This window comes from Perognathus longimembris, chromosome 22 (genome assembly GCF_023159225.1).
Source record: "Perognathus longimembris pacificus isolate PPM17 chromosome 22, ASM2315922v1, whole genome shotgun sequence".
NCBI lineage: Eukaryota > Metazoa > Chordata > Mammalia > Rodentia > Heteromyidae > Perognathus > Perognathus longimembris.
Window position 1 is genome coordinate 15,564 of NC_063182.1, and position 27,087 is coordinate 42,650.

Genomic DNA, 27,087 nt, shown 5'->3' on the forward strand with positions numbered 1-27,087 from the left:
GTAATTGTAGGATGTGACGTATTGTGATATAAAAAAAATTATGAAAAATGGTGTGTTGAAGTGATGGAGGATGTGAAATGTCACGATTTGACATGATATGAGGATGTAATCTAATATTCTGCAGCATGAATAAAAATTGTAATTCACACCCTGAGTATCCTAAACAACACCCAACATTAACCCTATCCTTAATATCAACAATCCTACACCTGAACCCTAATCTCAATCACACTAAACCTGAAAACAGTACTACTAAGAACACCCCAGACACCTAACAACCCAATTCCTTAAACTAAAGCCCAACCCACTCCATTGCTTACCACTGTTCTGCATCCTGGAGGGAGGTGGCCTTGTTTTGTCAAACATGCTTACGGCGTGTCCAAGTTTACACACAGACACACAGCACTCGATCCCCCACCCATACCCTCAGATGTGTGTGCAGAGCAGGTGCATGAACATAGTGAAAACAAAGATGACTGTTTATTCAAGTCTCCATTATCACCCAAACTTAGGCAAAGCGGGAACACACCATCAGATATTGTAGATCAAGGACTCTGATCAAACAACCTCACAACAGCTGAAGGCCATCGGAGTGGCTTGACACACACTCTAAACCATGAATGGTAACATATAACTCAAACATAAAATGTCTGGAGAAAACAAGAAAGAGAAAGAGGGGAGGGGAGGAAGTGGAGGAGGTGGGGGTGAAGGGTGCAGGGGCAGATGAGGGGGGAGCGGCGGCAGAGAGGAGAGGAGAGAATAAAGCTTTCAAATGAAATGGGGAATGAAATCCCATTCTATTTCAATCTTCTGGTGAAGTCTTGGTACTAAAACAGAACTAAAAAAGCGCCTTTTCAGTACCTTTTAGATAATAAAATTGAGCCAGGCAAGGTGGCAAATTCAGGTAAGCCCCAGAGTTGTTAGGGTGAGACAGGAAGATTGAGAGTCCTGGTCTAATGTAGAAATACAATGTCTAGAGGAAAGAGAAAAGGCAGAAAAGAGAAGAATGGGAAGGGAGGGGGAGGAGGATAAACGGAGGAGGGGGAGGAGAGGGGTAGAGGAAGGAAGGGGAATAGGAGAGCAGGGGAGGTACGAAAAGATCTGATAGGAGAGAGGCAGTTTTCAAGTGAAAAAGGGAATGTGATGTGTTATGACGGCTCGTGATGTAAGGATCTGTTGTGAAGATGTGACTTGTAATGACTTGACGTGATGTCATGATGATGTGATGGAGTCCTGTGACTTGGTGACAAGACTTGATGATGTAACGTGATCTGGTTATGTGAAGTGATGGTGTGATGTGAGAATGTGGTGTGATTATGTGACATCTGTAATTATATGATGTGATATTGTGTTGTGAGGCGAGGGGTTGTGTGGTGATGTGATGATGTGATGTGAGGATGTAATCTAATTTTCTAAAGCATACCCAAAAATTGCAATTCCACCGAGTTTCCTTAATAACACCCAACCTAAACCCTATCCCTAACATTGACAACCCCATACCTGAACCCTAATCTCAATCATTCCAACCCAGAAAACCCCAACCCACTCCATGACTTACTAGACAGTGTTCTGTATCCCTGGAGTAGGTGGCCTTCTTCTCTCAAGCATGCTTAAGGAGTGTCCAAGTTTACACACAGAGATAAAAAGCACTTGATTCCCCCACCCATACCCTGACATGTGTGGGCATAGCAGGTACATGAACACAGTGAAAGCACAGCTAAACAATTACTGAAATCTCCATTGTCAGCCAAAGTTAGGTACAGCAGGAGCACACCATCAAACATGGTAAGTAAAGCACTCTGATCAAGCAACCCCACAGCTGAAGGCCATCAAAGTGGCCTGACAAACATTGTGAACCATACAGGTTTCTAATCATGAATACTAACAAGTACCTCAAATATAAAATGTCTGGACAAAACAGAGGAGAAGAGAGGAGAAGGGGAGGGGAGGATAGGATAAAAGGACAGGAGAAGAGAAGGTGAAGAAGAGAGAATAAAGTTTTCAAATGAAAAGGGAAATTAAATCCCATACTATTTTATTCTATAGGTCTCTTGCTCCTAAAATAGAACTTAAGAAGCGCCTTTTCAAGAACTAAAATTTAGGTCATAAAATTAAACCACGTAGGGTAGCACATTCAGGTGAGGTTAGCGTGATGTGATGATGTGGCGTGATCTGAGGATGTGATGTGATAGGAGGATGTTATGTGGTCAGTTGTGGGATGATGTGATCTTTCTGGAGCATAACCAAAAACTTAATTGTAATTCACACCTGAGTATCCTTAACACCAAACCTTGACCCTATCCTTAATATCGACAATCCTACACCTGAACACTAATCTCAATCATACCAACCCTGAAAACAGTACTCCTAAGAACTCCAACCGTTACCTCTAACCACAGACACTAACAACCCAAGTACTTAAACTAAAGCCCAACCTACTCCATTGCTTAACAGTGTTCTGCATGCTTGGAGGTAGGTGGCCTTATTTTCTCAAACATGCTTAAGGGGTTTCAATGTTTACACACAGATACATAGCACTCAATCCCCCACCCATACCCTAACATGTGTATGCAGAGCAAGTGCATGAACACAGTGAAAGCACAGCTGACCATTTTTTCAAGTCTCCATTGTCACCCATAGTTAGGCGCAGCAGGAGCACACCATCAGGAATAGTACGTCAAGGATTCTGATCAACAACCCCCACAACTCCACAACTGCTGATGGCCATCGGATTGACCTGACACACATTATGAACCACACGGACTTGGAATCATGAATACAAACATGTACCACAAGCATAAAACGTATGGAAAAAAGAGAGAAGGAGCAGACGGGTGAGAGGCGGGGAGGAGAAAATACAGTTTCAAAATGAAAAGGTGAATGAAATCCCATTCTATTTTATTCTATAGGTAAGTCTCTTACTATTGAAACACAACTAAAAAAGTGCCTTTTCAAGTACTTTTAAATCATATATTGAGCCAGGTAGGGTGGCAAAATCAGGTAAGCTCCACAGTTGGTAGGAAAAGCCAGGAAGATTGAGAGTACAGAACCCCCCTGGGTCTAATGTAGAAATACAATGTCTAGAGGAAAAAGAAAAGAAAAAACATAGGAGGAAGAGGAGGAATGGAGGAGGAAGAGGAGAGTGGAGGACGGCAAGGAGGGCGAGGAAGAGGGAGAGGAGATGGGGAGAGGAAGGGAGGGGAATGGGAGAGCAGGGGAGGGGAGGAGGGAGCAGAGAGGACAGAGGCAGTTTTCAAGTGACAAGGGGAATGAGGTGATGTATTGTGATTGATGATATGATGTGACCTGTGGGATGGTGTGATATTATATGACAAAATATGATGGTGTGATGTGACAATGTGACGTGATATATTGAAACGTGATGTGATGTGACATTTGAGGATATGATAGTGTGATGTGAAGATGTGACTTTATATGAAGATGTGATGTGATGTCACATGATGTAAGGGAGTCCTATGGCTTGTTGACGTGATGAGATGGTGTGACATGTTGTGATGTGACGTGATGCGATGATGTGTGGGGATGATGTGGAACGATATGATGTAATGGGAGGATGTGACATATTGTGAAATGAAAAAGAATGATGAGAAATGATGGGTTGTTGTGATGGAGGATGTGAAATGATGTGATGATGCGACATGATATGAGGATGTAATCTAATATTCTGCAGCATGAATAAAAACTGTAATTCACACCAAGTATCCTTAACACCCAACCTTAACCCTATCCTTAATATCGACAACCCTACACCTGAACCCTAATCTCAATCATACGAAACATGAAAACAGTAGTCCTAAGAAAACCACAGACACCTAACAACCCAATTCCTTACACTAACCCAAACCACTCCATTGCTTACCAGTGTTCTGCATCCTGGAGGGAGGTGGCCTTGTTTTGTCAAACATGCTTAAGGGGTGTCCAAGTTTACACACAGACACGCAGCACTCTACCCCCTACCCATACCCTCACATGTGTGTGCAGACCTGGTGCATGGACACAGTGAAAACAAAGCTAACCGTTTATTCAAGTCTCCATTATCACACAAATTAGGCGCAGCAGGAACACACCATCAGATATTGTAGATCAAGGATTCTGATCACACACCCTCACAACAGCTGGCTTGACACACACTCTAATCCATGAATGGTAACATATAATTCAAACATAAAATGTCTTGAAAAAACAAGAGAAGGAGGGGAGGGGAGGGGAGGAAGTGGAGGAGGTGGGGGTGAAGGGGGCGGGGACAGATGAGGGGGGAGCAGCAGCAGAGAGGAGAGGACAGAATAAAGTTGTCAAATTAAATGGTGAATAAAATCCCATTCTATTTCATTCTTCCAGTTAAGTCTTGGTACTAAAACAGAACTAAAAAAGCGCCTTTTCAGGACCTTTTAGATAATAAAATTGAGCCAGGCAAGGTGGCAAATTCAGGTAAGCCCCAGAGTTGGTAGGCTAAGACAGGAAGATTGAGAGGCCTGGTCTAATGTAGAAATACAATATCTAGAGGAAAAAGAAAAGAAAGAGAAAAGACAGAAAAGAGAAGGATGGGAAGGGAGGGGGAAGAGGAGCACAGATGGAGGAGGGGGATGAGAGGGGCAGAAGAAGGGAGGGGAATGGGAGAGCAGGGGAGGTAGGGAAGGAGCTGATAGGAGAGAGGCAGTTATCAAGTAAAAAGGGAATATGATGTGTTCTGATGTCACGTGATGTAAGAATGTGTTGTGAAGATGTGACTTATTATGATGTGATATGATGTCATGATGAGGTGATGGAGTCCTGTGAGTTGGTGACAAGACTTGATGATGTGACGTGATCTGGTTATGTGAAGTGATGGTGTGATGTGATAATGTGGTGTGATTATGTGACGTGTAATTATATGATGTGATAATGTGTTGTAAGGCGATGCGTTGATGTGGTGATGTGATGATGTGATGTGAGGATGTAATCTAGTTTTCTGCAGCATAACTAAAAATTGTAATTCCGAGTATCCTTAATAACACCCAACCTAAACCCTATCCTTAACATCGACAACACCATGCCTGAACCCTAATCTCAATCATACCAACCCTGAAAACCCCAACCCACTCCATGACTTACTAGACAGTGTTCTGTATCCCTGGAGGTACGTGGCCTTCTTCTCTCAAGCATGCTTAAGGAGTGTCCAAGTTTACACACAGAGATACAAAGCACTTGATCCCCCACCCATACCCTCACATGTGTGGGCATAGCAGGTACATGAACACGGTGAAAGCACAGCTTACCATTTACTGAAATCTCCATTGTCAGCCAAAGTTAGGTACAGCGGGAGCACAACATCAAGCATGGTAGGTCAAGCACTCTGATCAAGCAAACCCACAACAGCTGAAGGCCATCGAAGTGGCCTGACAAACACTGTGAACCATACAGGTTTGGAATCATGAATACTAACATGTGCCTCAAACATAAAATGTCTGGACAAAACAGAGAGGAGGAGAGGGGGAAGGAAAAGGATAGGACAAAAGGACAGGCGAGGAGAAGGAGAAGAAGAGAGCCTAAAGTTTTCATATGGAAAGGGGAATGAAATCCCATACTATTTTATTCTACAGATACCTTGCTACTAAAACAGAACTAAAAAAGTGCCTTTTCAAGAACTAAATTCTTGATCATAAAATAGAACCAGATAGGGTGGCACATTCAGGTAAGGTGGACATGATGTGATGATGTGGCGTGATCTGAGGATGTGAAGTGATATGAAGATGTGATGTGGTCAGGTGATGGGATGATGTGATCTTTCTGCAGCATAACAAAAAAGTTAATTGTAATTCACACCCTGAGTATCCTTAACAACACCCAACCTTAACCCTATCCTTAATATCGACAACCCTACACCTGAACCCTAACCTCAATCATACCAACCCTGAAAACAGTAGTCCTAAGAACTCCAAACCTTACCTCTAACCACAGATACCTAACAACCCAATTCCTTAAACTAAAGCCCCACCCAATCCATTGCTTACGAGTGTTCTGCATCCTTGGAGGTAGGTTGCCTTGTTTGGTCAAACATGCTTAAGGGGTTTCCAAGTTTACACACAGATACATAGCACTCGATCCCCCACCCACACCCTCACATGTGTATGCAGAGCAAGTGCATGAACACAGTGAAAGCACAGCTGACCATTTTTTCAAGTCTCCATTGTCACCCACAGTTAAGCACAGCAGGAGCACACCATCAGGCATGGTAGGTCAAGGACTCTGATCAACAACCCCCACAACTCCACAACTGCTGATGGCCATTGGATTGGCCTGACACACATTCTAAACCACATGGGCTTGGAATCATGAATGCAATCATGTACCACAAGCATAAAATGTCTGGAGAAAAGAGAGAAGAGAAGGAGGGGAGGAAGAAGAAAAGGAGTCGGAGGCAGAGAGGATAGAATACAGTTGCCAAATAAAAATGGGAATGAAATCCCATTCTATTTTATTCTATAGGTAAGTCTCTTGCTACTGAAACAGAACTAAAAAAGTGCCTTTTCAAGAACTTTTAAATCATAAATCGATCCCCCACCCATGCTCTCACATAGCATAGCAGGTGCAAGAACACGGTGAAAGTACAGCTGACCAATTACTCAAGTCTCCATTGTCACCCAAAGTTAGGCGCAGAAGAAGCACACTATCAAGCATCGTAGGTCAAGAACTCTGATCAAGCCCCACACAGCAGCTGAAGGCCATCGGAGTGGCACGACACACATTCTAAACTACATGGATTTGGAATCATGAATATTGACATGTACCTCAAACATAAAATATCTGGATAAAACACAGAAAAGAGAAAACATAGAAGAAAAAGAGAGGAGAGGCAGGGGAAGAGAGGGGAGGGGAGGAGAAGGGAGGGGAGGGAAAGGGAGGGGAGGGGAGGGGAGGGGACAAAAGGACAAGAAAGGAGGACAAGTAGACAGAATAACTTCTTCAATGAAAAGGGGAAAGAAATCTATTAATATTTTCTTCTTCAGTCTTTTCTTTCAGTCTTTTGCTACTAAAACAAAACTACAGATGTGCCTTTTCAAGAACTTTTAGGTCATGAAATTGGGACAGATAGTGTGGCACATTCAGGTAAGGGTGGCGTGATGTGATGAGGTGGCATGATCTGAGAATGTGATGTCATGTGAGAATGTGCCATGATGTGGTGATGGGATGATGGGATGAAGGGATCTGTTTTTTTGAAGCATGACTAAAAACGTAATTGTAATTCACAGCCTGAGTATCCTTAACAACAACCTTAACTATATCCTTAATATCGACGTCCCTATACCTGAACCCTAATCTAATCATACTAACCCTGAAAACAGCCCTAAGACCTGAAACCCCTATCTCTAACCCCAGACACCTAACAATACAATTCCTTAAACTAAAACCCAACACACTCCATTGCTTACCAGTGTTCTGCATCCTTGGAGGTAGGTGGCCTTGTTTTGTCAAACATGCTTAAGGGGTGTCCAAGTTTACTCACAGAGATACAAAGTACTCGATCCCACACCCCTACCCTCACATATATGCAGAGCAGGTACATGAACACAGTGAAAGCACAGCTGACCTTTAACTCAAGTCTCCATTATCACCCGTTAAGTGCAATGGGATCCCACAATCAAGCATGGTAGAGCAAGTACTCTAATCAAACAACACCCAAAACTGCTGAATGCCATCGAAGGGGCCAGACACACATTGTATACCACACAGGTTTTGAATCATGAATATTGACATATACCTCAAACATAAAATATCTGGATAAAACAAAGGACAGAAAACAGACAAGAAAAGAGGAGAGGAGAGGCGGGGGAGGGGAGAGAAGAGGACAAAAAGAAAGCAGTGGAGAATGAAGTTTTCAAATGAAAAGGGGAATGAAATCCCATTCTATTTTATTCTACAGATAAGTCTCTTGCTACTAAAACAGAAGTAAAAATGTGCCTTTTTGAGAACTTTAAAATTGAGCCAGGTAGGGTGACACATTCAGGTAAGGTTGGCGTGATATGGTGTGAGGATGTGCCATGATGTGGTGATGGGATGGGATGATGTGATCTGTTTTTCTGCAGCATAACTAAAAGCTTAATTGTAATTCACACCTTGAGTATGCCTAACACCCAACCTTAACCCTATCCTTAACATCGACAACCTTACACCTGAACCCTAATCTCAATCATAACCACCAGAAACACCTACCTCTAACCACAGACACCTAACAACCCAATTCCTTAAACTAAAGCCCACCCAACCCACTCCGTGACTTACCAGACAGTGCTCTGCATCCTTGGAGGTAGGTGGCCTTCTTTTGTCAAAGATTCTTAAGGGGGTGTCCAAGTATAGAGAGACATACACAGCACTCGGTCCCCGCCCATACCCCCACATGTGTATGCAAGGGAGCACACCATCAGGCATGGCAGGGCAAGGACTCTAATCAAACAACGCTCACAACTGCTGAAGGCTGTCGGAGACACATTCTAAACCACACAGGTTTTGAATCATGAATGCTAACATGTGCCTCCAACATAGAATGTCTGGAGAAAACTGAGAAGAGGAGGAGGGGGCAGAAGCGGAAGTGGTAGAGGCATGGGCGGGTGGTAGAAGGGAGTCGGGGACAAGAAGGGGAAAAGGGGAGAATAAAGTTTTCAAGTGAAAAGGGGAATGAAATCATTGTTTTATTCTACAGCTAAGTCTCTAGCTACTAAAACAGAACAAAAAAAAGTGCCATTTCAAAAACTTTTAGATCTTCAAATTGACACAGGTAGTGTGGCAAATTCAGGTAAGCACTACAGTTGGTAGTCTGAGGCAAGACAATTGAGAGTTCAAAACCAGGTCTAATGTAGAAATACAAATAAAATGTATGGAGGAAAAAGAGAAAATACAAAAGAGGAACAGGAAGGGGAGAGGGAGGAGGAAGAGGAAGAGGAGGGAGAGGAGGAGCAGCAAAGAATGAAGAGTGGAGGGGGGAGGAGGAGGAGAAATGGAAGAGAGTATGCGGGACAGAGGTGGAGAGGAGGGGAAAAGGAGACAAAGTTTTCATATGAAAAGGGGAATAAAATCCCATTCTATTTTATTTTTCAGGTAAGTCTCTAGCTACTAAAACAGAAATAAAAAATTACCTTATCAATAACTTTTAGATGATAAAAATTGAGCCAGGTAGGGTGGCAAATTCAGGTAAGGTTGGTGTGAAATGATGATGTGGTGTGATCTGAGGATGTGATGTGATGTGATCATGTGCCTTGAAGTGGAGATGTAATGGGATGATGTGATCAATTTTTCTGCAGCATAACTAAAGAATTGTAATTCACTCGACAACCCTACACCAGAACCCTAATCTGAAATCATACCAACCCTGAAAACATTAGCCCAAAGACCTGAAAACCCCTACCTCTAACCACAGACACCTAACAACCCAATTACTTAAACTAAAGCCCAACTCCAACCCACTCTGTGACTTACCGGACAGTGCTCTGCATCCTTGGAGGTAGGTGGCCTTGTTTTGTCAAACATGCTTAAGGGGTGTCCAAGTTTACACACAGAGACACACAACACTCGATCCCCCACCCATACCCTCACATGTATGCAGAGCAGGTGCATGAACACAGTGAAAACACAGCTGACCATTAATTCATCTCTCCATTGTCTCCCAAAATTAGGAGCAGCGGGAGCACACCATCAAGCATGGCAGGGCAAGGACTCTGATCGAACAACCCCACAATAGCTGAAGGAAATCAGAGGGGCCTAACACACATTCTAAACCACACGGGTTGGGAATCATGAATGCTAACTTGTGCCTCAAACATTAAATGTCCGGAGAAAAGACAAAGAAGCAAACGGGAGGAAGGGGGGAGGGGGCGGGGGAAGCCGCAGAGAAGAGAGACAATAAAGTTTTCAAATCAAAAGGGGAATGAAATCTCATTCTATTTCATTCTACAGGTAAGTCTATTGGTACTGAAACAGAACTAAAAAAGCGCATTTTCAGGCCCTTTTAGATCGTGAAATTGAGTCAGGTAAGGTGGCAAATTCAGATAAGCCCCACAGTTGGTAGGCTGATGAGAGTTCACAACCGGCCATGTCTAATGTAGAAATACAAATACAATGTCTGGAGAAAAAAGGAAAGAGAAAAGACAGAAAACAGGAGGAGGGGAGGGAGGAGCAGGGAGCAGAGTGGGGAGGAGGAGCAGGAGAGGAGTAGGTGGGGAGGGGGAAAAGGAGAAATGGAGGAGGGGCTGGGGTGGAGGTGGAAAAGGGAAGGAGAAAAGGAGAGTTTTCAAATGAAAAGGGGAATGAAATCCCATTCTATTTTATTCTTCAGGTAAGTCTGTAGCTACTAAAACAGAACTATAAAAGTGCCTTTTCAAGAACTTTCAGATCACAGAATTGCTTATGCTATTCCTAGGAGGAAATGCTATATCAGATGCTCCAATCATTAATGGCACTAATCAGGTTCCAAACCCTCTAATCATAATTGGTATAAAGAAAATTATAACAAATGCGTGGGCAGTCACTACATTGTAGATTTGATCATCCCCTAAAAGAGCTCCTGGATGACCAAGTTCAGGTAGGATAAGGATGCTTAGACCTGTGCCTACTATTACGACTCATGCTCCGAATATAAGGTATAGGGTTCCAATGTCTTTATGATTTGTTGAAAATAATCAACGATTAATGAACATAATTGATAGAATAGCTGAGTAAGGCATTAAAATGAAAATCTAATTACAGGGGTAGACCCCTTTCTATCATAGTCCTGAGGTGAAATTTCATATTGAATTGCAAATTCAAATGAGCAGCTTCAATCCTGCCGGGACTTCTGCCTTTTTTATTTCTCGGCAGTAGAAGTAGATTGAAGGCAGATGATTTAGGGTATTTAGCTGTTAACTAACATTTCGTAGGTTTGATTCCTATCAATATAGTGAGGATTTAGCTTAAGAAAAACGATTGGTTTGCGTCCAGAAGATGTAGTATTCATTCAGCAGTCCTTAGAGAAAGAAATTAAACTTCAGTGTTTACTTACGGCTTTGAAGGCCCTTGGTCTTTGATTAACCTAATTTCCAGAATATTGATTACAATAATGGGGATAGGGAGAGTGAAAATGACAATAGAAAAAGAAGAGTTGGGATGGGTCATAAGCTTTTGTGATTACTCTTCATATGAATTAATTATTTGGAAGGGGAAATAATGTAAGGGCAGATGAATAGATTAGTCGAAGATAAAATTAAGGTTTAGGGGGCTGGGGATATAGCCTAGTGGCAAGAGTGCCTGCCTCGGATACACGAGGCCCTAGGTTCGATTCCCCAGCACCACATATACAGAAAACGGCCAGAAGCGGCGCTGTGGCTCAAGTGGCAGAGTGCTAGCCTTGAGCGGGAAGAAGCCAGGGACAGTGCTCAGGCCCTGAGTCCAAGGCCCAGGACTGGCCAAAAAAAAAAAAAAAAATTAAGGTTTAGTAGGGCTGATATGACTATAAATATACTTGCTATAATATTTTTAACACTTTTTCTTGGATAATAAATCATTTAGGTAGAAATCCTGTTAGTGGGGGTAGTCCTCCTAATGATATGTGTGACCAGCATGATTAAAGTAATTAGTGGGGTATAATTTCATGGTTAGAGATGTAGTGTTATTAGCTGATAGAAAGTCTAAGGAGATGAACATGTAAATTGTAAGTATGATGTAAATAAGGGATTACAGATTATTATTGCTGATATCCATCCTATATGGGCGATGGATGAATATGCTATAATTTTTTCATATTTGAGTCTGACTAAGACCTCCTCAGCCACCAATAAGAATTAATGATATAGCTATAAATATTGTTATGTTTGTATTTAGGTTGTTGGCCATTTGGTATATAATTGAGATTGGGGCCAGTTTTTGTCATGTTAGTAGGATTATACCAGAGAAAAATGGAATGCCCTGAGTAACTTCTGGTACTCAAAGGTGGAATGTGGCTAAGCCAAGTTTTATGGGTAGGGCAATTGGTAGTATATATTGGTATAGGTTGTCTTTTAGGTCAACTATGTTTCAATGGCCAGATGAATCAAGGTTATTGAGGATATAGTATATAAGGATTATTGATGCTGTTGCTTGTGTTTGGAAATATTTTGTGGTGGCTTCGGTTGAGCGTGGGTTATTGCTGTAAATTATTATAGGAATAATTGCTAGTATGCTAGTTTCTAGCCTTATTAATATGCATATTCAGTGTGAGGTTGTGAGAACAAATATGGTTCCTATAAAGACAGTAAATATAATTAGTGAATAAACAATATTAATTAGTATGGGAGGGGTTAAAACCAACATTTTCAGGGTATGGGCCCGACAGCTTTAATTAGCTGACCTTACTAGAATTTAGTGTAATAGGTAGCACAAAGAATTTTGAGTTCTTGGGTTGGGTTTGAGTACTACAATTCTAGAAATAAAAGGAATATAACCTTTATATTTTACTCTATCAAAGTAACTCTTTTGTCAGACATATTTCTATATTAGTGGTGGTACAGATAGGTAGTGAAATGTGACACATACATAGCCCTATGATTACGAGAAGGAAATTTTTCATAGAAGATGTATAAGTTGGTCATATCAGAAACGTGGATATGATGCTCGGATCCACAGAAACGATGAAGTTAAAATTAATACTTTTACAACTAAGTTTGAAGTTATCATTTCTGTATTGAGTGTTGAGCAGGTTGGGCCAAAAAATAAAATAGCGATTAGTGACTTTATTAGGATAATATTTATATATTCTGCCATCAAGAATAAGGCAAATGGTCCTGCAGCATATTCAACGTTGAAGCCTGAAACTACTTCAGATTCACCTTCGGTTAGGTCAAAGGGAGCTCGGTTTGTTTCAGCTAGTGTGGAGATCACTAGCTAGAGGTCATTCAGGGAGAATTATTCAGATATATTCTTGAGACATTGTAAGGGATAATATTGAGAATGGTCCAGCTAATAGTGTTGTCGATAGGAGGATGATTGCTAGGCTTACTTCATATGAAATGGCTTGAGCTATAGCTCGTAATGCTCCAAATATAGCGTATTTTGATTTAGATGCTCAGCCTTCTCATAAAATTGAATATACTGATATGTTTGATGCTGCTAAGATGAATAAAAATCCTGTATTTCTGTTAATTAGAGGATGTGGTATTGGAAGGGGAATTCATAGGGACAGAGTTAGTGATAATGCTAAAATAGGGGAAATTGAAAATAGAATTAAGGATGAAGTGGCTGGGCGTATAGGCTCTTTAACGAACAGTTTTATAGCATCCACGAATGGTTGAAAAATATCGTATGGATGTACGATGTTAGGACCTTTTCGTAATTGTATATAGCCTAGGATCTTGCGTTTTAGTAGGGTTAAGAAGACTACTGCTAATAAAATTGGAATAATAAATACAAGGAAATTTAAAATAAACATGCTGTTAAGAAGAGGAGTTGAACCTCTGATAATAAAGTTTTAAATCTTAAGCAATTGCTGAGCTCTGCCATCTTAACAGTTCCTTATCTTGGAAATTATTTTGGGCATGCAAATTTAATTAAGAAATAAATCATTAATTAAGCATTAAGGCGCTTTGGGAAAAGATGGCATTATTTCTCTGGTCCTTTCGTACTAGGAGAAATAGTAAATAGATAGAAACCTACATGGATTTCTCCAGTCTGAACTCAGATCGCATAGGACTTTAATCGTTGAACAAACGAACCTTTAATAGCTGCTGCACCATTTGGATGTCCTGATCCAACATCGAGGTCGTAAACCTCATTATCGATATGGACTCTTTAATGAGATTGCGTTGTTATCCCTAGGGTAACTCGGTCCATTGATCAGAAATTCTGGATCAAAGATGACGTAGGTTAACTTCGACTTTTAAGTCCAGGTCTAGGTATTTCAGAGGATTATTTTTTTCTCCAAGGTCACCCCAACCAAAGTTTTCTTTCTAGCTTGTTACTGTTTACTTCTGTTACAGTGAGTTTTAAGTTTTTAGTAGAAAGTTAATTTAAGCTCCATATGGTCTTCTTGCCTTATTATTTAATTTCCACCTCTTCACGGAAAGGTCAATTTCATGGATTAAATGTAAGAGACAGATAAGCCCTCGTTATGACATTCATACAAGTCCCTAATTAAGGAACAAGTGATTGTGCTACCTTTGCACGGTCAGATACCGCGGCCGTTCAACGTTAGTCACTGGGCAGGCGGTGCTTCTAATACTTGTAATGCTAGAGGTGATGTTTTTGATAAACAGGCGGTGCTTGTGTTTGCGAGTTCCTTTTACATTTTTAAATCTTTCCTCGGTGACATACCTGTGTTGGATTAACACTGATTTGTATGTGTTTAAGATTAATATGGGGTTTTTTAAATGTTAATGTTAATTATCAGTGATTTATTCTGGTGGATATACACTTATGTCACGGGTAATTATTTTTAATACTTATACTAACATTGGTGCATCTAATATAATTACTTAAATTGGCCCAGTGTATTTCTAGGAATGGTTATAGGTTTTAGTAATATTTATATTTAACTCGTGTTGAGCTTGAATGCTTTCTTAATTGGTGCCTGCTTTTAGGCCAACTATGATTAAGTAATTATTCACTACAAAAGGCTGAATCCTAATTCTGAAGAGCTGAACCTCTTTAGATTAACATTAAAATTTACATTTAATTTATTAATACTTTAGGTAAATTTTAAGTTGAACTAAAATTATTTGGCTGGGCAACCAGCTATCATCAGGCTCGGTAGGCTTTTCACCTCTACCTTTAAATTATCCCACTACTTGGCGACATAGATGGGTTGGCTCTGGTTAGCTATTTAAAGGTAGCTCGTCTGATTTCGGGGTGTTTGGCAACAACACTTTTTGACAAATTTATTCTAGTTAGTCCATTATCCAAAGGGTAGAAGGTTTTATCTTTGCTTTGTTATACTTTAATTAGATCTTTTATCTTTCCCTTGCAGTACCTGTTTCTATATCTCTAGTAATAAATTTTCTATATCCTATACTAGTTTAGGGGTGAATGATTTAATGTATACATTAAGAATAATTTAGTTTATGGAAGGCTAGGCTAGCAATACTTCAAAGCATTCCAGTATTTTGAAGTCTTCTGAGTGTAAAAGTCAGATGTTTTATTTAAGCTACACTTTGATTAATCCAAGGGCACTTTCCAGTATGCTTACCTTGTTACGACTTATCTCAAGTCTTGTAGTTGAAAGTTATGTACTTATCTGTATCTAATAGAGTAGGGTGACAGGCGGTGTGCTTCATTGCTCTATTCAATGAAATGCTCTATTTTTAGTTTACTGCTAAATCCTCCTTTATCTTGTCAATTTCAGACAAGGTTTCCTATGTTCTGTACCAGAAAATGTAGCCCAGTTACACCTCGACCTAACTTTTTTATATAATTGGGCTTACTTGTGGGACTTTTTAGGGTTTGCTGAAGATGGCGGTATATACACTGAATAAGCAAGAAATGGTGAGGTATATAAGGGTTTATCAATTACAGAACAGGCTCCTCTAGATGGATATAAAGCACCGCCAAGTCTTTTGAGTTTTAAGCTGTGGCTAGTAGTTCTCTGACAAATAGGCATGTATCTAATCCCAGATTGTTATAGTTTTAGTGTTTTAATTACATAAAATTTCTTGCGACATTGTTTTTCATAAAAGTTAGGACTTTTTACAGCTTAGCTGTACTTTAATTGTACTGAATATTTAATTCAACACTCTTTACGCTGAACTTTATTTACTTAGGTCATTCGTATGACCGCGGTGGCTGGCACGAAGTTTACCAACCGTATGTCAGTATAACAGCCGAACTTTCGTTCATCACTTAATTTTTGTCACTGCTGTAGCCCGTGGAGCTTCAATTGTTATACTGAGAGCTTAATAACTACTCCTTTTATTCTAACTGAATTTTAGGGTAAAACTGACCGGCGTACGGATATTTGCATGTATAATTTTACTGACAGCAAATAAAAAGGCAAGGACCAAACCTTTGTGTGTATGGAATTAAACAATTCTAGGCATTTTCAATGCCTTTTTTTGCTTATAAGCTACAGTAACCCAGTGGCCTTTGGAGTGTCAACTAAGCTTTTAGTAAGTTCAGATTAGGACTATGATGGTATTTGCATCTATTAATGTTTAGGGAAATGGGTGTTAATAAAGTGCTAATCTCCTAAGGTGGGAAAAATAACTATTATTTCTGTGTATGCATTAGAGTACTATTTTAGTATAAAATTTTTTATGTCCTCGAGCATTAATATGTCAATGGCTTATTATGGGGTTGGAGAATGTTAGTTAATAAGTCCAGCTACAGATCAATTGACTGCGTCCATGCCTGGACGGCTTAGCTGAGTCACAGCATACCGAAAATAAAATACCAGGGGTATGACAGAGCAGTTATGTTGGTCAGGGGCTGATTAGTTACTGATCCATCGAGATGTCTTATTTAAGGGGAACGTGTGGGCGATCTTAATTTTATGGCCCTGAGGTGAAAATAAGATGTCAGGTATACTTTCACAATAGCTACCCCCAAGTTTTATGGGCCCGAAGCGAGAAGGGTAGGCCGAGTGGGCGAATTGATTGTTTCACGGAGGATGGTAGATTAAGAGACAACAAGTAGTAGGGGATATCCATGTGTTCAAGGACTAACGAAATTTAATGGACTAATGTGGGTATATTGTTGACAAGCATTAACTTATTATACTGTACAATATTCATATTGTGGAGCATTAAACTTGGATATAACATAGGATGTAAATGTACTTTATGTGGGTTATTACTTGCTGATGAGCATGTATAATGTGTAATAAGCATTTTATGGTTTATGAAAGATTAATCATAATATGCACGGTAATTTTTTATGGAGGGAGAGTTTAAGATTAAGCCTGATGAAACATTTTAAATGTATTAAATCTCCCAAGCACAGGGAATAGTTTAATTAAGAGTTCCAGCTTTGGGGGTTGGAGGTAGGATTGTATTCTTTCCCTGAATGCTTTAGGAAGATAAAATCTTCATCTTATATTTACAAGACCTATATAACTCTTATACTATTAAAGCAGTCTTCATTTAATTATTTTATTTTCAATTAATCTTGCAATTTGGAGAAAGAGAAGGATAATAGAAAAATAGAGAATGGATGCGATTTGTCCACTAATGGTAAAGCGTAGTTCTACTGGTTGTCCTCCAAGTAAGGTTAGAATACATAAATCTGAGACTAAAATTCAAAATAGGATTTGGCTAATAGGTCGTAAGATTAATCCACGTTGGTTACATGTATGGAGCAATGGGAATAGGGCAAGGATTAGGATTGATAGGATCAGGGTAATTACTCCAAGTTTATTTGGAATGGAGCATAGAACAGCATAGGCGAATAGGAAATATTCTGGTTTAATATGAGGTGGTGTATTGAGTAGGTTAGCTGGTATAGAATTATCTGGGGGTCCTAAGGCATCTGGGAAGAATAAAACGATCGTAAAGAAAAAGGCTAGCAATGCTACACCTCCTAATACATCTTTGAATGAGTAGTAAGGATGGAATGGAATTTTATCTGAATCAGATAGGATGCTTAGTGGATTATTAGATCCTGTTTCGTGAAGAAATAAAAGATGAACTATCACCAATGCTGCAATAATAAATGGTAAAATAAAATAAAATGCGAAGAAATGAGTTAAAGTGGCGTTATGAACTGAAAACCCCCCTCAAATTCACTCTCCTAGGTCTGAGCCAATATAAGGGATTGCAGATAATAGATTGGCTCCTCAAAATGACATCTGTCCGCATGAAAGTACATATCCTTTAAAGGCTGTAGCTATTTCTAGGAATAGAAGAGTAGTTCCGATGTTTCAGGTTTCTTTGTAGAGGTAGGAGCCATAATCAATACCTCGTCCAATGTGCAGATAAAGGCAAATGAAGAATAATGATACTCCGTTAGCGTGTATATATCGGATTAATCAACCATATTTAACATCTCGACAATTATGGGCCACTGAAGAAAATGCTGTGAGTGTATCAGATGTGTAGTGCATAGATAAGAATAGACAAAAAGAAATTTGGATAATTAAGCATACTCCAAGAAGGGATCCAAGGTTTCATCATCCTGAGATGTTAGAGGGAGTTGGAAGGTCAATGAAAGCATGGTTTACTATTTTTATGAGAGGGTGATACTTTAGTATGATTGTCATTATAAAGTGTTTTTATAGTTGAATTAACAATGATGATTTTTCATGTCATTGGTCGTGGTTTAAGTCCATGTGAAAATTATGACAACTTTACTTTATTTAACTTTAATCTTAATGGTTTTAGGTTTTGTTGGGGTTGGCTGTTAAACCTTCACCTATTTTCACGGGTGTATGATTGTCAGTGGGGCTCTGGGGTGTGGTCTAATAATTCTAAATGATAGCCCTTATATTGGTATGACTGTATTTCTTATTTATTTAGGAGGGATGTTAGTAGTATTTGGTTATACAACAGCTATATCAACTGATGAATATCCTGAAACTTGAAGCTCAAATTTATGACTATGATTTTTACTATTATCAGGAATCTTACTAGAAGTCGTCTTACTAATTACTGTTCTGCATTTTGAGGGGTTAGAAGGTTTAGGTGGATTATGTAATTTAGATAATGCTTTAGCGTTTGGTAAAGATGATGTAGTACTTGTTCGGGAAGATTCAGTTGGAGTGGCGGCTATTTACAGTTATGGGAGTTGAATTATAGTAGTTGGTGAACTCTATTTATAGCTATTTATCTTATTATTGAAATTACTCATGGCACTTAGTTAATAACTAGTAGAAGTAGGGTGCATAAGATGAATGATGAAAAACAAATTTTTAATAGGCCTTTATGATTTGACACAGAGCTAGAAGCAGATGTATTAATGGTAGCTAAGGTTTTAGGTATAATTTTTTCAGTTCATGTCTAGTCTATAGTTGATGTTGCTAAGTTTTGCCTAAATGTGAGACCTATATTAGGAACGAGTCGATTTGTGATAGTTGGAAAAAAATCCTACCAGGTTAGAGACATTGAATGAATACGATTTTGGATATAATTTTAAATAGGATGATATAATGTTTAGTTCTATTGCAGTAATAAACCCTATGATACTTACTGTTAGAGCTGTTAATTTGATGATAATAGGCATAGTTATAGTTTGGGTGTTGGTAGGGTTAATAAGGTTGGAAAATAGGAAACCAGCGAAGATGCTTCCTATTAGAAGGCATTTAATCGGATTAATTAGGCTTGGAATATTTTCATTGATGGAATTAATTGGTAATAATCGTGGATGTCCTATTAAAACGAAGAAAATAATTTGTGAGCTGTATGTAGCTGTAAAAGATGTTGAAATTAGGGTGATGATTAGTATATGACAGATTAATTAGTATATGACAGATTTATTGCTTCAATGATTAGGTCTTTTGAATAAAATCCTGTAAGGAAGGGTGTGCCAGTTAAAGCTAGGCTACCTACAATTAGAGCAGATGTTGTAAATGGTAGACATGGGGCGATTCCTCCTATTTTCGAATGTCTAGTTCAGCGTTTAAGTTGTAGATAATTGAGTAAGAACATATAAATAACATAGCTTTGAAGAATGCATGTGTACAGATGTGACAAAATGATAAATAAGGCTGATTAATGCCTAGAGTTATTATTGTCAGACCTAATTGGCTTGATGTAGAGAGTGCAATAATTTTTTTAATATTGTTTTGGGTCAGGGCACAGATTGCTGTGAATAAGGTTGTAATGGCCCCAATACATAGAATTAGTGATATAATATTTGGGTGATTGGATATAAGGGGATAAAAACAAATTACCAGAAAGATTCCTGCTACAACTATAGTACTTGAGTATAGTAGAGCAGATACAGGTGTAGGACCTTCTATGGCAGATGGAAGCCATGGGTGTAAGCCGAATTGAGCGGATTTACCAGTAGCTGCTAGAATTAAGCCCAGTAAGGGTAAGGCAGTTTTCATTACTTATTTAAAAAATTTGTTGAAGTTCTCATAAATTAGTTATTATAAAATCATGCTATAGATAAAATAAACCCAATGACTCCAATGCAGTTATAGATAATAGCTTGTAGATCTGCAGTGTTAGCGTGTGTTCAACCATACCATCATCCAATAGAAAGGATATAATTCCTACACCCTCCCACCCGATAAAGAGTTGGAACATATTATTAGCTATGACTAGGATGAGTATAGTGATGAGAAATATAAGGAGGTAGGTCATAAATTGGTTTATGTTTGAATCTGAATGTATATATCATGCAGAATATTCTATGATGGACCAAGTGACGAATAGGGCTATAGATAAAAAAAAAAATCATAAAAATCTAACTTAAAGCTTATGTATAATTCAATGGACTATGAATATTTAATTCATATAATATTCTATGAATAGTTAATCAGTGATAAGTAGAGATGACTGTCTCTTTATAATGATGCATAGGAATGGTGGAATCAGACTAATAATAAAGGCTCATTTTATAGATTTAGTCATTTGCTCAGGATACGTTAGTGTTGGTTGACCCATTAAAACTTTTGTTAGGGGTTTTAGAGGAATAGCTAATATGAATATAAATGATAGGGTAAGCATTATAGGTTACTTTATCTTGGATTTGCACCAAATTATTGGCTCCTAAGGCCACTGGATTACTATTACCCTAAAAGAGTTAATAAAAAAAGCCATACTTTTATGTATGGGTGGAGGAGTTAGCAGCTCCTCTTTACTTTTTTGGATAATTAAAAGAACTGTAATTCTTTGTTTCTAGATTCAAAGTGTAATGTTTTGTTTGCAGGGCCAAGAATAGTGCTTGGGTAAATTTTAAGAAGAACGTTTGGCTTTAAGTGAAGAAAACTTAAGGTATGTTCTCGTGTTAGCTAAGGAGAGGAGGAGGGGATAAGGCGGAGGCGGAAACGGAGGAGGCGGGGACACACAGGAGGTAAGGAGAAGAGGGAGAATAATGTTTTCAAATAAAAAGGGGAATGAAATCCCATTCTATTTTATTCTACAGGTAAGTCTGTTATTAAAACAGAACTATAAGAGTGCCTTTGGGGCGGGGGGGGGGGGGAGTCTTGGGGCTTGGAATCAAAGCCAGAGCCTGGGTTCTTTTTGCTCAAGGCTAGCACTCTACCACTTGAGCCACAGCACCACCTCTGACCCTTTCTATATACGTGGTGCTGAGGAATCGAACTCAGTGCTTCATGTATAAGAGGCAAGCATATTCCCAGCCACTACAAGAGTCCTTTCTCAGGAACTTTTAGATCATAAAATTGAGCCAGGTAGGGTGGCAAATTCAGGTAAGCCCCACAGTTGGTAGGATCAAGCAGGAAGATTAAGAGTTCAAAATCAGCTTGTTGTAATGTAGAAATACAATGTCTGGAGGAAAGAGAAAAGGCAGAAAAGAGGAGGAGGAGAGGACAAAGGAGGAGGCAGGAGGGAGAGGGAGGAGGAGGGGAAGGAAAGGATAATATTGAGCCTCTTAGGGTGGTATATGCAGGTAACCCCAACAGTTGGGAGGCGGAGGCAAAAAGACAAATTTGAGACCCGCCTGGTCTAATGCAGCAATACAATGTCTGGAGAAAGAAAAAAGAGAGGAAGGGAGGAGAGAAAGAGAGAAGACAGGGAAATGGGAGAGGAGAGAGCCACTTAAGTGAGCCATTAGGTGGCACAAGTGCAGTTTTCTTCAGTGTACTAATTTGTAATTCGTAAAAGCTGCTGGTCTAGAAGAATCCAACATCAACTGTATTTTGCATGTTAACAATCCAACACTCAAATAAAGCTAATCCTAGAAATAATGAACCACCAAAAATGTCCCTAAGACTCACCATCAACACAAGGGATTTGCAAATATGAATCAGAAAAAGAATGAACAGTCACGTGTACCACTGTTGAAAAATCAATGATATACAACTTATGGAGATTCAAGAGTTAGTTGCATCTCCTTCCATGTTCACATGTTTGGACCATGTGTCTCTCAGGTCATTCAATGGTCTGTTCTTTTGTTGTTGTCCGTCGTGGGCTGTCCTTGAGGCCAGTGCCACTTCTGGTTTTCTGGCATTAAATTGGAGATAAGGGTCTCATGGACATCCCTACCTAGGCTGGCTTTGAGCCATGATCCTCAGATCTCAGCCTACTGAGTACCGAGGATTACTGGTGAGCCACTGGCGCCTGGCTCTCTCCTTGATTGACACTCTGTACTTAGAAATTAATGGGTGCTTTGTCTGACGAGTTTTGCAGCTTAGGTTGGGAATCTTAGGATGTTTGTACTGATTGCCTTTAAAGGATTTCAATTTATCAGACTTTTCTTTTAATGGCTTGTGGATTTCCTGGCACCCATGATAGCACCTACTAATCTCCAGACTTCAGATTTATCCAGTCCAAGCATCATGGTGGCCTTTCCAGCCTGAGTCTACAGTGCTCAGTGCATGCCTGGGACACCCCACAGTCTACCATCACACAACCCTCATGTTGATCAAGTTAAGCCCATGCTTCTGTTGCTTCAAAGGCAACAATGTCTGATCCTCAGATGTGCCTAAAGTATCATCTCAAAACCCTGGACTCGGGCGGAGAATGTGGCTTAGTGGTAGAGTGCTTGCCTAGCATGCATGAAGCCTTGAGTTCGACTCGTCAGTACCACATAAACAGAAAAGCCTGGAAATGGTGCTGTGGTTAAAGTGGTAGAGAACCAAAAAGAAGCTGAGGGACAGCTCCCAGGCCAAGTTCAAGTACCAGGAGTGAACAGCCAATCCACAGGGCATCCTTTATGGCTAACATGTGTGTTTTGCCAAGTATCACTCTGCATCCTGCTTCATAGCAGCAACTGAGACCCCAAATATCTGTACGGCTACTTAGGTGGAGTGCCTGTCTGAAACTGCACACTAATGAGCATAAGGGATAGCTCCCAGGATTTGAGAGGCCATTTACCTGGTGACACCATGGCACTACTTCAACATAGCTTTCAAGTCCCTCCATAGCCCAGTACTACCTTGGAGCATGGCCAGCCAGGGTCTGGGTACTTCAGTCCCAGCCACACTGATTGCTGAGCTCCTAAATTAAACCCAGTGGCCATCTTTTCAGGTCCTTGTCACCTTCTCCCTGATGCCTCCTCATATGATTGTGATTCAGTGATTAGAGGGTCTTAGAACCTTGACCTACAGTGATGGCAACTTCAGAATGTTTGTGAATGGGTGTCACTTCTTCAGGGGAGGGGGTATCATTCAAGCCACTTTTCTACATTGGCCCATACTTCCAGATACTACACTCAAAATTCCAAGTGTATTTATTCCATGTTTTTATCTGATACTAGACACATTTTGCCCTCAAAGTACTTACAGTCAGAAGAAATCAAGAGGCACCAAAGGATGGGTATGCTTTAACTACTCCACAGGGAAGCGGGATCCTATATCAGCGACAGGGGAAGAACAAAACAGAAAGTTACACAGAAGCTCCTTACTAGAAAACTTGAATAAAACCAGTCTAAAGGAACTGACTGGGTTATATTAAAGGGGTGAGGTTCAGTGTTGAGTTGCTTGCCTAGGTTGTGGGAGGCCCTGAAACACAATAAATTTTGAATTCATCAAAAAGAAATTTAAATGCATTGGTATGCTGAACAAAATATGTCTAAGACCTATGTAATAAAAATAAACTTTTCCACACGGCCCCTCAGCCCCTAACCCACAATCACAGAGCAGGACATGACCAAAAGCAGAACTGAATGCATAGCAAGAACTCAGAGGCTTGGGCTACGGTCACCTAAGTTGTTCTGATCAGCACCAACTTACCAAGCAGGAAAAGATAGGCTGCCCTTCCTCACACATGCCTTCATCTCCTTCTCCAGGCCCCAAGACGGATATGAAAGTATAAATGAAAACTTGATGCTGACTTGAACAGAGGCCACGGGCCTGGGCAAGGCATGAGTTCTCCAGAGCAGGTTCGAATGGGGGCCATCCACACTGTTCTACCTAGGGCTATAGAGCCAGAACCTCCATTCATGATTCCAAGCTTCCGGGCTCTACACATTTTATCCAGACACTTCAAAGTGCCTACAAAGGCTGGAAATCATGAAAAACAAAGGTGGCATAAAAACAGCCAGAGCTAAGAGCTGAGGTACTTACAATACCACTGGAACTCACAAAAAAGAAAGTGAAATACTTTTGCATGCCTAATAAAATGTGACTCACTCCTGTCAACCTAGCTACCCAGGAGGCTGAGACAAGAGGATCCAGGTTCAAAGCCAGCTCAGGCAGGAAAGTTCAAAACACTGTTATCTCCAATGACCCAGAACACCAGAAGTGGCGCTGTGGCTCAGGTGGTACAGCACTAGTCTTCAGCTGAAGACCTCAAGGACAGAACCCACGCACAGAGTTCACACCCCACAACCGGCAAAGAAAAACACTTTAAATAAATAAAGGTTTTAAAAAAAAATGTGTGTAATACCTATATGATAAAAATGAAAATCTTTTTTTTTTGCCAATCCTGGAGCTTGAACTCAGGGTCTAGGCACTGTCCCTGAGATTCTTTTGCCCAAGGGTAGTACTCTACCACTAGAGCCACAGCCCTACATCCTGCTTTTTCTGTGTATGTGGTACTGTGGAATCAAACGCAGGGTTACATGAATATTAGGGGAGCGCCTACCACTAAGCCACATTCCCACCCCCAAAAATCTTTTTGTGCTTGTCCTGGGGCTTGAATTAAGGCATGAGCACTCTACCACTTGAGACACAGCTATACTTCTACTAGAGGTTTTTTGTTGTTGCCGTTGATTGATGATAAAGAGCCTCATGGACTTTCCTACCAAGGCTGGATTCTAACTGCAATCAACAGATTTTGGCCTCCTGATTAGGAGGATTAGGATTACAAGCACCTGGAAAAAACATTTTCCACACATCCCCTCCACCCTAACCTCTGTGCCCTATGCAAGACCTGGATTGGGGCCTATGTTCTCCTAACCAAGATTTGTTGGGGTCCACTGAGCCCATCCCACATTGGACTTGACACCTAGATCCACATCTACCATTCCAATCCTCAGCACTTAGGCCTCTCCACTGTTGAGTGGGATCAGAGCCATGGCTGATGAAAGGAAAAACAGGAAAAGGCCATTTAGACCACACTTTCTTCTCCTGCTTTCTGCTACCTCCATCCACCTTCTAATGAGACATATCTCAGGCCAGGCCTGAGACCACCAGGGGACACAACTCAGTATAAAGGTGCTTGCCTGGCTGGCAAAGCATGCTCCAAAAACTACACAAAATACCTTGGTATGCCAAGTATAATGTGCAATAAACACACTTTCACAAATACCCCCACAACCATACCCTGTGCCTGCCTAGACTGAAAGCACCATCTAAAGTCTTTGCAGTGACTGGGAGCTGGATCCAGAAGCCTGGTTTGGGCCTGTTATAATGTAAATTATCATAGAAACCGCATTTTGAAGGATCAAATCTTGGAGTATTCATTAGAATGCTAGCAGTCTATGGGCAGCCAATTGTTACAAAGGCCTGCTGCCCCCAAATATATTTATCACTGTTAGGAAACAGGACAGAGAGGAAAGAAAAAACAAAAACTATACTAACAAACCAATTCAGCTACAAGAGCTGATTTGGGACACCATGATGACCAGAGATAGACAGGAGACAGGACACAGGATGCAAACACAGAGATGTGTGGTAGGGTGCAATGGCAACAGTGCTTGTCTGGTCCTAAATAAGGTAAAGTCAGGGGACAGGGTAATAGGAAGCTCCTATTCCCAAGCCCTGGACTGACAGGTTCAGTCACCTAACAAGGGAAGTGCTCACACCTGTCTACAGTAATTCAGACACAAGCATCAACAGGGGGTCAGAATTCCCTCCCTCTACCATGAAGACAAGATGCCAGACCCTACAATTCAACATGTGTGTGGCCAAGATGGCGCCGTCCAGACCTGACCTTACTTAAGGGCTTAGCCACACTGAGGCCACTACAGGAAGGGCACAAATGAACAAACAAGAGAGGAAGGCCACACTTCGCCATACACAATCACACCCCACACCCATGTTCTGGGCCTGAAAGTGACAGCTAAAAGTTTGACAATGACTGGAGCCTGCTCCGGAGGCCTGGTTTGGGGACTGGCCTTGCCCAAGCCACTTTAGGAGAAGCAGACCATATTTCTCCAAACTGTCCCTCACCTGTATCCAAGCCCTGGGCCTGCCTAGACTGAAAGTGCCAAGTAAAAGCCAGCTCCAGAAGCCTACTTTGGTGACTGGCCTCACCAAAGACACTTCAGAAAGGACACAAACCAACACAGGGAGGCAGGCAGGCAGGCAGGCAGGCAGGCAATAAAATCCAACATCCATGGCATGGGCCTGCCAAGACTGAAAGCACTGGCTAAACAAACTCTGGGAGCTTGTTTAAACTGACTGGGAGAAAGCTCCAGAAGACTGGTTTGAGGCCTAGCCTCACCGAAGCCAACAGGGAGGCAGGCCGCGCTATTCCACACACTTTCACAAACACCCCACAACCATGGCCTGGGCCTGCAAAGACTGAAAGCCAGCTAAATGCTCAGCACTGACGGAAAGCCGGCTCTGGAGCCCTGGTTTCGGGTGTAGCCTTACCAAAGCCACTTGAGGAAGGGCCCAAAGGAGCAAACAGGAGAAACCAGCCATGCTTCTCCACACACATTCACAAGCTCTCCACACACATTCACAAGCACCCCACACCCATGCCATGGGCCCCACCTGCCAGAAAACTCAGCTTAGCTCTGCTTGTCTTCTGGAGTTGCCTCAAGGTCAGCTTGGTGCACCTGGGTCCAGCCTTCTCCACACACAAGCGGCATCTGCACACACAGTCCTCCAGGCTTCCCCACACAGAAAAGCGGCTGCTGCCTGATAGAACAGGTGTACGAAGGCCAACCCACCAGCAAACCACAGTAAGCCTGACCAGCTTTGTAGGCCTGAACCCAACTAGAGGACCCTCAGAGAAAGGAGCTCTCCCTAGCCTCGTGGCATGTCTGTTTGTTCCAGGCAGAAGTGACCCCAAGCCCCACACCCCTTGACCTTTCACTTCCTCCCCTTACCCCTCCTCTCTCGTTCTGTGTTGCCCCATAAGC

The 27,087-nt window shown here is 40.9% G+C and overlaps 1 long non-coding RNA gene across 1 annotated transcript; it reads left to right on the forward strand.

Moving 5' to 3' along the window:
• Positions 1-13,598: 13,598 nt before the first annotated feature.
• On the forward strand, positions 13,599-26,425 carry LOC125339886. Its single transcript, XR_007208649.1, has 3 exons — positions 13,599-13,858; positions 16,937-16,947; positions 26,416-26,425. It is a non-coding gene; the product is annotated as an uncharacterized LOC125339886 (long non-coding RNA).
• Positions 26,426-27,087: the final 662 nt, after the last annotated feature.